Source organism: Coenobita brevimanus, chromosome 115 (assembly GCF_032717465.1).
Source record: "Coenobita brevimanus isolate Jiangsu-jjx chromosome 115, ASM3271746v2, whole genome shotgun sequence".
Classification (NCBI taxonomy): domain Eukaryota; kingdom Metazoa; phylum Arthropoda; class Malacostraca; order Decapoda; family Coenobitidae; genus Coenobita; species Coenobita brevimanus.
Window position 1 is genome coordinate 15,441,784 of NC_137068.1, and position 11,037 is coordinate 15,452,820.

The window sequence follows — 11,037 nt, forward strand, 5'->3', positions numbered from 1 at the left end:
TTGCTAAATTCTACAGTGGAACGGGCAGATGTCACAAGTATAGTTATGTTGAACAATTATAATTCTAAGGCCTAGATACTGGGTGTTACTATCGCACACTTGGGACAAGATCGGGTAAGGTGAATAGCACTTAAGGCAGTGAAGCTAAACACTATTATTTGGGAAAATCGAGATTCTGTATACCAGTGGAGTTTGTGGCACTATTTTCACTGCTGGCAGGCTAACTGATTTGTCTGTCATGTCGTTAATTATTGCTCTTGCACTGGGGCCTCCATATGATAACCTTTTCAGGTCTGAAGTAGGTCCCAAGGTCACGTTTGACATGCATTTTTTTGAAAAAAGTCAAAATTTGCAAAAAAAGAAAAAATTATCATATTCATGCACAAGGAGGTAATCCACATCTGCCTATAAAATATTAGAGCTCTACTCACAATACAATAGCTGCAAAAATGATGGGAAGTTGCATAGCAAGTGGTGTGTGGTAGCTTGGTGAGTATTGCCGTCTCGGTGGGTAGGCGATTTCTTAGTGCATACGCGACATGATTACATTGTTTGTTTCCATGTTTTTCCATAAAAAAAAACAGTGCACTAATATATGTACATTGTATCTCACGTGATATGTGAATGATTCTGGAGATGTTTTCTTTACAAACAACAAATTAAACAGTTACAAGATCCTTATAAAACTATCACTTACTAGTTTCTACTGACTAATTTATTTTACTTTGCTCTTATTTTGCTTAGTACTGTCCAAGGCTGTGGGGGTGAGGACATGGGGGTAAGCCTATGAGCTTGCCTTTTGTATGTACATATGTTTATTTTATTGTTGCTAACTATATCATCCTGTGTACTTACAGGCAGCAGTAGAGACAGTGATCACATATTTATTGTTTCTCAAAATTGACGGTGTTATAAGAATAACCAGGAAATGTGAGAAACTCATGAAATATAAATCAGAAAAAAGAAAAGAGACACTAACAATCATTTGCCATTGAAAAAGGCAACACTCGCTGCAAGTGTATGTCCGCTTGGTAACAAATAAATGCATGGTACGTGTATTAAAAGCTACAGAAACAACCTTAGAAACCTAAAATCATATATCTGTATTTATTTTCCCTCACACCTTCTAACACCCAGGAAATGAATAAATATTGAAACATACAACGCAGAAATCTCTTGCTTTCACGTGACGCGGCAGTTATGTGCGTAGGCGGGAGGCAGGGGGTGGGGGATTGGAGGGAGTGTGGAGGGTGGGAGGGAGAGGGGTGGGGGATCGGTGGAAGGTAGGAGAGTGGAGGAAGTAGGGGTAGGGGATTGGAGGGAGAGTGGAGGGTGGAAGGGTGGGAGGTTGAGGGGTGGGGGATCGGTGGGAGGTAGGGGAGTGGAGGAAGGGAAATATGAAAGGGAGGAGGGAGGTAAGAGCTATATATCCTCCAGAGCAGTAAAAATATATTGAAGCAATATTCTTTTGCTAAATGAAGTTTGATACCAAAGTAGTAAAAAATATTGCCATGCCAACAGTATAATAAAACCAGTACATGCAACCCAACCCCCGACCATGCTTAGCTCTTCCCAGACGGTGTAAATTAAAATATTGTGATCTGCACATGCCTGGTAGAAGCACAGGGGTCTGGGGAGCAGCTCCTATCCTTATTTCGTTCACCAGCCTCACACAAAAGTTTTCATTCATGCCTAAATATGCTGCCACGAGAGTGGCTACGAGACTCCCATCGAGAAAGCCACTATAGTGGCCAGGAGACTTGAAAGCTTTAATGTGAGGCTACCTCACTATAAGGTAGCATGTTCACTGAGACAGACCCTTATTTCACTGCTTTGCCTTGTTCACTGTTTCACTGTTATCTTACTTATTCCACCTCTCTTTTATATTATTATTGATGCTTTTCTCACAGACTTCCCAGATTCTGATAACTCACTGTTTTGCCTTTACTTCACTATGTCACGGACACTGTGCTTTCACTGTCACTCACTTTCGGGACTGGGAGTAATGGTGGTCATGTACAATGGTGGTGGAGATGACAGCCTCACTACTGATGAGGTTGAGTTCTGCCAAGGGCCTCCATTTTCAGGGCCACGGGATCTTGCGTAGGGGCATCCTCTCTCGTCCGGGGCTCCTGGTGGCAAAGGGTCCCGCACTTTCAGGGCTTAGGGCTGGAGTCAGACCCTCAAGGCTGAAGCAGAACAGCTGCCTGAACCTCTAGCTCAGGCGCCTAACGGAGGACGAAGATCTCAAGTGTCGGGGTGAAGGGATGTCCCACCCGGGGATCCTGGGGGCAGGCCTGAGGTCCCGGGGGCTGCAGTCTCCAGGGGTTGGAGATGCCGTCAGGAGTGGGCTGTGGCGTAAGCCTCCATCAGGGTCCGTCAGGTGGGTCCTCTCAGGAACCAGCTCCAGTGAGAAGAGCCTGGTGGTAGTTACAGGGTCTCTCCAATACTCCTCCAGGCGGGGGTCTCCCTCTGGGTCGTAGTTTCATGGGCAGGAGTCAGCACCTGACGGAGGAGCGGCTACTGGCCATCTCCTGCTGTAGGGCCCGGCTACTTGCCGTGGCCTTATAGGGGCACAGCTACCAGCCATTGCTAAGGCCCGGCTACTGGCCATGGCCTGGGGAAGGGAACAGCTACAGGCCGACTCAAGGACACCTTCGGAGCAGCTACCGGCCATCTCCTTGTTACCTCCGCAGCGGCTGCAGGCCGTCTCCTGTAGGAGGGTCGAGCGGCTACCGTCCGTCTCGTGAGAGGCACCTTCAGAACGGCTACCAGCCATCTCCTCGTTACCTCTGCAGTGGATGCAGGCCATCTCCTGTAGGAGGGTCGAGTGGCTACTGGCCTTCTCGTTTAGGGCACCTTCAGAGCGGCTTCTGGCCATCTCCTCATTACCTCAAGAGCTGCTGCAGGCTGTCTCCTGTAGGAGGGTTGAGCAGCTACCAGCCATCCAAGGTGTGCTGACTGGAGCGAGCGTAATAGCTCCACCCCGTGGTTGTCAGTGGTCGGCTCACCCGGAAGGTAGTCTCGCTTTCCTGCTATGGTGGCGGCGGGCGAGCTCTGGGTCATAGGGGTACGCGGACCGGGCGGACTTATGACCCTGTCCCCCAGAGTCCAGTCACGCTGTACTTGCTCCCCCGTAGGCTCCTTCTGGGGGTGTTGGGTTGCCCTTTGTGATACTGCACTCATTATAATATATATATATATATATATATATATATATATATATATATATATATTAAATAACAGAACAGAGGAAGGAAAAACATACAAAGGAAAAACTCAATAAAAAATCTGTAACAGTTGGACTTCATCAGCTGTAGGTTGAAGTTTGGGGGGAAACAACTCTGGGGAAGCAAGTTCCAAAGAGATGCAGTTCGGGTAATCAAAGATTTCCGATAGGCGGAAGTTCTGCAATATGGCAGTGTGACAGTCCAGTCATGAGTTCTACCAGATGCCCGTGTAGCACATGGGAAGACATGGAGAGGTGGCACAATGAGCATTTGCCATAAAAGTATCTGTAAAATAATCCAAGGGAGGTAAAATTCCTTCTTACCTGTAGGGGAGGTAGTTTATATATAATACCAGGGTTATCAATAATTCTAACAGCTTAGTTCTGAATTTTGTATAGTTGTATGAGTGCAACCTTTCCACATCCATTCCACAAGGGTGAACAATATTCCAGCTGAGAGAGCTCATGACTCTTATAAACTATAGCCAGCTGCTCGTCAGTGAAGAAGCTGCAAACTCTGTACAATAATCCAAGTTTCTTTGAGGTAGTTCTAGCAAGTGATCTTACATGAGAGAGCCAGCTGCGGTCACAGTTTAGTGAAACAACGAGAATTTCAATACTTTTGAGAACAGGAATATTTGAAGTATTGAAGATATCTGCCAATATCTGTCTATTAGTAAAATGTTCATATTGGGTTGTACTAGCATTAAATGAGACAAGGTTATTTTTTCCCCATTCAGTGATCCTAGAGAAATCTTGGTTTATGGAGGTGAGTAGTGAGCTTGAGATATCAATCTTTGTGAATGGGTGTTAAAGTGTGAATGAACTGTGAAGTGTTGGGTCATTTGCACATGAATGGATGGGATTATGGGTTACATGTAAGAGATCATTAATATGAACTAGGAATACTGTAGGGTTGGAGCCAGAACTGATCCTTGTGGCACACCGGCATTATTCAAGTGGAAATTGGAGTATACATCATCTCGTTTTGCTCTTACTTTTTTGTCGCTGAGATATCAGGGAATCAGGGGAACAAAAGATGTTATTCTTTAGCAAAGAAGTTTGGATAGCAGGGAAGGATGCCACACTCTGCCAAAAGCTTTAGATATATCAAGGGCTACTGCATGAGTTTCTCCATTGATGGATGGTATGAGTCAAGAGATTACGTATATCAATGGTGGATCTTTCATGGCGAAAACCATGCTGTCTATCACTGATTCAGTTGTTGGATTCAAGATGTTTAACTATGTGCATATTCATTGTAGTTTCAAAAACTTTTCCAAGAGATGTGATAGCTATTGGTCTGTAACCAGAGGGGTCAGAGGAACTTCCTTTCTTCGGAATTGGGTGGATATTCTTTCCAAAAATTAGGGAATGAAGAAGTACTTATGCATAGTCTGAATAATCTGGCTAGAAAAGAAGCAAGTTCTGAGGAGCAATTTTTCAATACAATTGGAGGAATTCCATCTGGGCCTGGAGCTTTGTTGGTTGGTAGCTTGTCTAGGATGGATTTTACGTATCTAATCTGTATTTCAAGTGGAGCAATTTCGGGAGAGTCAACTTCTAGTACTGGAATGTTCTGGCCTACTCCCTCTAGCATTAAATTTCTGGTAAATGCACTGGCAAGTATATTCTCTTTACCTCGCCGGTCATTTGTAATGTTTCCGTCTGAAGATTTTAGTGGGGGAATGGGTGATGATTTGTTAAAGTTATTGCTGAAAGATCTGAGAGTTGATCAGAATATTCTGTTGTCATTGGGAATGTTTAGTAGTTTGGACGCTTGGTTGTGAAGAAAGTCTGATTTAGCCAGATTTATTACTGCTTTTGCAAAGTTTCTAACAATTTTAAATTGAACTTTTTCAGTGTTTCAGTAACACGGAAAGTAGTCCAGTATGCTCTCCAGTACAAGTTCCACTTAATGTCAATACCAAACTACATGCACATTACACACTTCACTTCCTAATCAAAGTTTGACAAAAACAATGGCATCTAATTACAAAGCCTTGGACTCCCCAGAGGGGGGAACCATAAATGCCCCACCATCTGCCCCTCTCTCGGTGACGAACCAACGAGATGCCTGGAGCCACTGTTGGACTCACTTCTTCTCCATTTCTGCAACATTCGTGGGCTTTCCTCAAGTTTTCTCTCTGCAGCACCACCTCTCCTCCAATAAACCACACTTTCTCTTCCTAACTGAGATTCATCTGTCGGAGGCAACTGATAGCAAACCCTTCTCTGTATCTTCCTATTTCATGTATATTCATTTCTACGTCAAAGGTGGCTGTTGTGAATATTTATGCAACAACACTTCTTGCTCTCGTGTTCTTGAACTTGAATCTTCTGACTTCTCTACACTCTGGCTTTGGTTTTCATGTATTATATCTGTGCTGTTTACTTATCCCCTAATTCTACTGACTATGAAAAATTCTTCAACTATCTTACATCTATGATGGAACACATCCTATCCATTTCTCCATTCTCTGAAATATCCATTCTAGGAGATTTCAATATCAACCACCATCTTTGGCTCTCCTCTCCTTTTACTGATCCACCTGGTGAGGGTGAGCAAGTTTACCTCTTTCATATCCTTAATGGCCTAGAGCAACTTGTACAGTACCCTATCTGTATACTTGGCCTCTTCCTTATAACAAATCCTTCTGCTTACACTGTTAATCTTTCCTCCCCGTTGGGCTCCTCCGATCACAACCTGTCCTGTCACTCCAGAAAAGCCTGTGGACCCTCCAATAATCATTCCAGGCAAAATCAGAGAAGTACTGCCTAAAAGTCTCCCAATCATCACCTCAAAAGTGTCATGACACTTTTGAGGTGATGATTGGGAGACTCTCAGGCGGTACTTCTCTGATTTTGCCTGGAATGATTATTGTTTCCATGGTCGACAGCCCTCAAAGTGTGTCTTGCGCATTACAGAGGTTATGTCCTCGGGCATGGAAGCATACATTCCTTCCTCATATCCTTTGACTAATGAAAAAAAAATAATTAATTTAATCACGATTGTTTTAAAGCTGTCCACGACAAGGAGAAGGCCTTCAAAAGATACTGGAGCCAACCCACCTCTGAATCCCACCTCTTATATTTTTGCCCAAAATCGTGCTGTCAGTTTTCGCACTGCTAAAAATAATTTCATTCGTACTAAATGCTCTCTACTCTCCAACTCGAATTTTTCCCCCTCTTTCTGGCGTCATGCCAAAAACCTTCTTAACAATTTTACCTCATCATCATTTCCTCCTCTTTTCTGCCCTGGTGACTCTGTTACTATTTCTTCTACTGATAAAACAGAACTCTTCACTCAGACTTTCTGCTCCAGTTTCACCTTAGACAATTTGTTGTTCTTCCATCACTTCCACCCTCTGACTTCCTCATTGCTGACATTAAAATTTCTTCAGTTGATATATTTTCTCCCATTACTAGTCTGAAAACTAACAAGGCATATGGGCCTGTTGGGGTCCCTCCTGTTGTCCTCAAGAACTGTGCTTCAGTGCTTACACCCTGCCTAGGTAAACTCTTTCACCTTTCGTCTATCAGCTTGCACCTTTCCTTCTTGCTGGTAGTTTGCATTTATTCAGCCTGTCCCAGAGAAGGGTGACCATTCTTATCACTCAAACTATCGCCGAACTGCTTTTAACATCCTGTGCCTCAAAAGATTTCTAGTCTGTTCTTAATTTAAAAAAAAAAATCTTTCCTATCACAAGCTTCTTTCTGATGGTCAGCATGGGTTTCGCCAGAGATGCTCCATTGGCGATCCTCTCACCTACCTTACAGACTCCTAGTCATCCTCCTTTCGGGACTTTGGCGAAAGCTTAGCGATTTCACTTGAAATCAAAAGCTTCCAATCGAGTCTGGCATAAGTTTTTAATTTCCAAACTGCCCTCTTACGTTCTATCTTTCTACCTATGCCATTCACTCTAGTTTCCTATGTGGTCGTTCTATAGCTGCTGTTGCAGACGGCCACCATTCTTTATCTAGAGCTATCAATAGCGGTGTTCCTCAGGGTTCTGTCCTATCGTCAACTCTCTTCCTTTTATTCATCAATGACCTAAGCTGTTTATCTAACCCTATCCAAACATACGCTGATGATTCCACCCTTCTCCTTCCCATATGCTTCCTGCAGCATCCATCTCAACAGTTACTCCTACAGTTAAAGAATGAGGCTATGGCTCATATCTGTGATTGGGATAAAAATAATCTTGCTGTTTTTAATGCATAAAAAACTCAGTTCTTACATCTATCAACCGGATAAAATCTTCCACAAGAGTACCCATTGATTTTTAAACAATATCCAGCTCAATCCTGCATCATCTTTAAACATACTTGGGGTTTTATTCTCTCAGGACTTATCTTAGAAAAAACATTTCATCTCTCTTATAAAATCTGCTTCCAAGAGATTGGGTGTGCTAAGCCGACTCCGTGCTTTCTTTACCCCTTCGCAGTTGTTGATTCTATACACAGGTTTTATACGCCCCTGTGTACAATACTTCTCTCATTTGTGGGAAGGCTCCACACATGCAGCTCTTATAAACAAGGTGGAGTCAAAGGCTTTTCGTCTCATTATCTCTCCTCTTCTTACTGGCTCCCTTCAAACTCTGGCTGGTAGTATTAAACAACCTCTTCCCACAAACCTCTTCGTTGCTCCAGCCTTAGCTTTAAAGCGAAGAGGTTCATCTTATTGCGTGTCCACACGTGTGCTCAAACATATATAGGCAACACAGCTGGCAACACGTTCGCATCCACACATGTGCTCAAACATATATTGACAACACAGCTGGCAACATGTTCGAGAACATGTTTGCAGCAGTATTTGGACAGATGTATGCAAACTTGTTTCAGTGCAGTTTCGAACACTCGCAGCAGAGGTGACGGGATAAGTGTGTCCATATCAGGCAGCTGAGACTTCATCATGATGTTGCAAACATGATCTGGACTCTGCTGTTGCCAACATGTTTGCAGCGTGTTCGCTACTGTGTTGCTTACATGTTGCCAACACTTGTTTGAGCACACGTGTGGACGCGCCCTTACAGCGCGCGAAAGGGTATGTCTCGGGTTAAAAGTACTGGAACATGAAGCAGGATCATCACTCGCCTCTTTGCAAAAATCTTTGATTCTTGTTTTAATACTGATACCATACTCAGGTAACTAGTTATTTATTACCTTAACATTCACGAAATGCATTTGCAATTTTAAAAAATGTTTCTATATTTTTTCTGTGTGATACTATATTTATGGATTTTTGCGAGACTGGTGTTACACGTTTATGATCAAACTACTGCTACCTGCACACAGCCCAGTCGTTCACTTTTACCTTTCTCAGGTTACCTGTGTCTCATACTGTGGTGGTTCAGGCAACTTCACTGCTTATTTCCACGAGCACTTTATCCAACAGACTTGTACACCATTCCACTTTCTATTACTGTCTTCAGAAAGGCAAGCACGTGGTATAATTTAAGGCTGTGGTTAGGATTACTGCCGTCGCTGCTAAATTCTAGCTGCTGTAATTCTAAGCACTTCCTTTTTTACCGTAGCCATAACTTAACCTAAACAACTTAACCTAACCTGTTTCTAACATGGCTGCAAAAAATAAACACAAACGCTAAATTCTAGCGGTTTAAGCTGAATTGTAGTGGTATTAACTTAACCTAACCTAAACTGACCTGACCTAACCTAACCTAACCTATTTTTAATTAACTGAACCACCAAACAAAACCGCTAAATTGTAGCTGCCGTTATCCTAACCGTGGTTAGGATTACGGTAGTCGCCGCTAAATTCGAACTGCTGTAATCCTCATCACAGCCTTAAATTATACCCCGTGCTTACCTTTCTGAAGACAGAAATGAAAAGTGGAATGGTGTACAACTCTGTCAGATATCCGGACCAGACCCAACCTAACCTATTTCTAACCTAACTGAACCACCAAATAAAACTGCCTAATTCTAGCTGTCGTAATCCTAACCACCATTGAATACCCTCTCAAGTATTGAAGTATCAGGTAAAAAAAACTATATCCTGTCTTTGGACTGATTGGGAGACGTGTTTTATCAGACCTAGCATATTATTTCAGCAACATATCACATGAGAGAGCAAACATAAAACAAATATCGGCAAACTGGCTCTCCTCCGGCTTACCAATCTCACGACTTCTCTCCCAGAGAGCATCTCCACAGCATACCAACCCTTCCGTAGTCTCCTTTTTGGATTAGGCTGCGCGGCCGGGGTTTAAAGGTACCAAACTGGGAAGGACCTCCTCACACAGATGCTTCGCAAGAAGGAGAAGAGGTTGAGTAATACTATCAGTCTCTGTCTCATCGTTGCACTGTTGCATCTTTATCTCTTTTCTATAGCAACTTCAATGGTCACTGCTCATCTGAATTGTCTGCATGCATCCCTCCAACATTACGATAGGTGCATAGCACCCGTCTAGCAACAAACTCTCATCCTTTTTCTGTCCAACTCTCTAATGGAAGGGTTAACCATTACTCCCAGTCCTTCATAATTTATATAGAACAGGTTAACTTTGGATCTGTCTCTGTATTTCCTACTGCCTATGATCTCCAGTCATTCAAATGCAGTGTGTCCAGGCCTCTCAAAATGAACGATCTTGAATTTGGCTCTCTGTTACCTTGTTTTTGCTTTTTCTTGGAGGGAACAATTTGCAGGCTCCTGATTCCTTCTTCTTTGCATTAAAACAAAAATAAGATGTGAACTGAGGAGTGATGTGCAGAATAAATCGCTAAGTTGAAGGCGTTACAATATCTCGAAAGTCACTCTAAAACACAACCCATAATTTGAAGATGCCCAGCTTAAGCCCTGAATCCTATCAGTTATTTTTACCTGTGGCGAAGGCTACAGGTCTAAAAGTGGTACACCTTTTTTTCCCTCCTTCAAGGAAAGTTCGAATATCTGCACTTGCAAAGCTTTGAGCGATTTTCTTATGAAAGCAAAGTTACTCTGCTTGAAAATATGAGCTGATTTAACTTGTCAGCTGTTGCATCGGCTAGAACTAATGGACACTGAATCTAACCCCTCCAGCTCAAAAATATTCTCCTTGGCTGAAAAGAAATATCTGGAGACACCGTTAATTAACTAAAGACTGCATCATTGGGCTCAGTGTATGGGCAGACAAAATTCATCCCGAAGCAGTCCAACTGATTTCTGAGCCATATCTGTGTTCCACAGTGATTCCTGCAACCAGGTGCTGGAGAGGGAAACCTTCACGTGGTGGCACCGATATAACGGGGGTGTGAAACTGTCAGGTTATGTAAGCATCACCCAACTTCCTCCTTATACCCCGAGAAAGGGATGGTGAACTGCAGGAGGAAGGCAACTTCAGCCTGCAGTCCGGCCAGTATACCCTCGAGTAGGCCTGGATTTGTAATTACTATTATTACTGTGTGTGAGACGACTTTCTTTATACCACGTTGAGTACATCGCTTCCCGTCCGATCAGTGAAGTTAAGCAATGTTGGGTCTGGTTAGTACTTGGATGGGTGACCGCCTGGGAACACCAGATGCTGTTGGCATCCCTACGTGTCAAGTGGGGTTGGTGGAGGATTAGTGCCCCTCCCAGTAAAACAATTAACTCTAAGCCCTTGGCCACCCCGTCTGGGATACATGGCGTCTGGCAATGAATGAATGAATGATTTTATTTATTTATTTATGTTATGTGTACAAGCCTTAACAACCCGTCCTCTTACGCCCAGCAGACCTCCTTGGTTACACACACCTACACTTGTCATCTGTTCAACACTAATTACTCAATACCCATACTGAGTCTAATTTACTATGATCCTCTCTGT

At 43.2% G+C, this 11,037-nt stretch overlaps 1 pseudogene; it reads left to right on the forward strand.

The window, feature by feature from the left end:
- Positions 1–10,642: 10,642 nt before the first annotated feature.
- LOC145418667 (5S ribosomal RNA) lies at positions 10,643–10,761 on the forward strand (annotated as a pseudogene).
- The last annotated feature ends 276 nt before the right edge of the window (positions 10,762–11,037 follow it).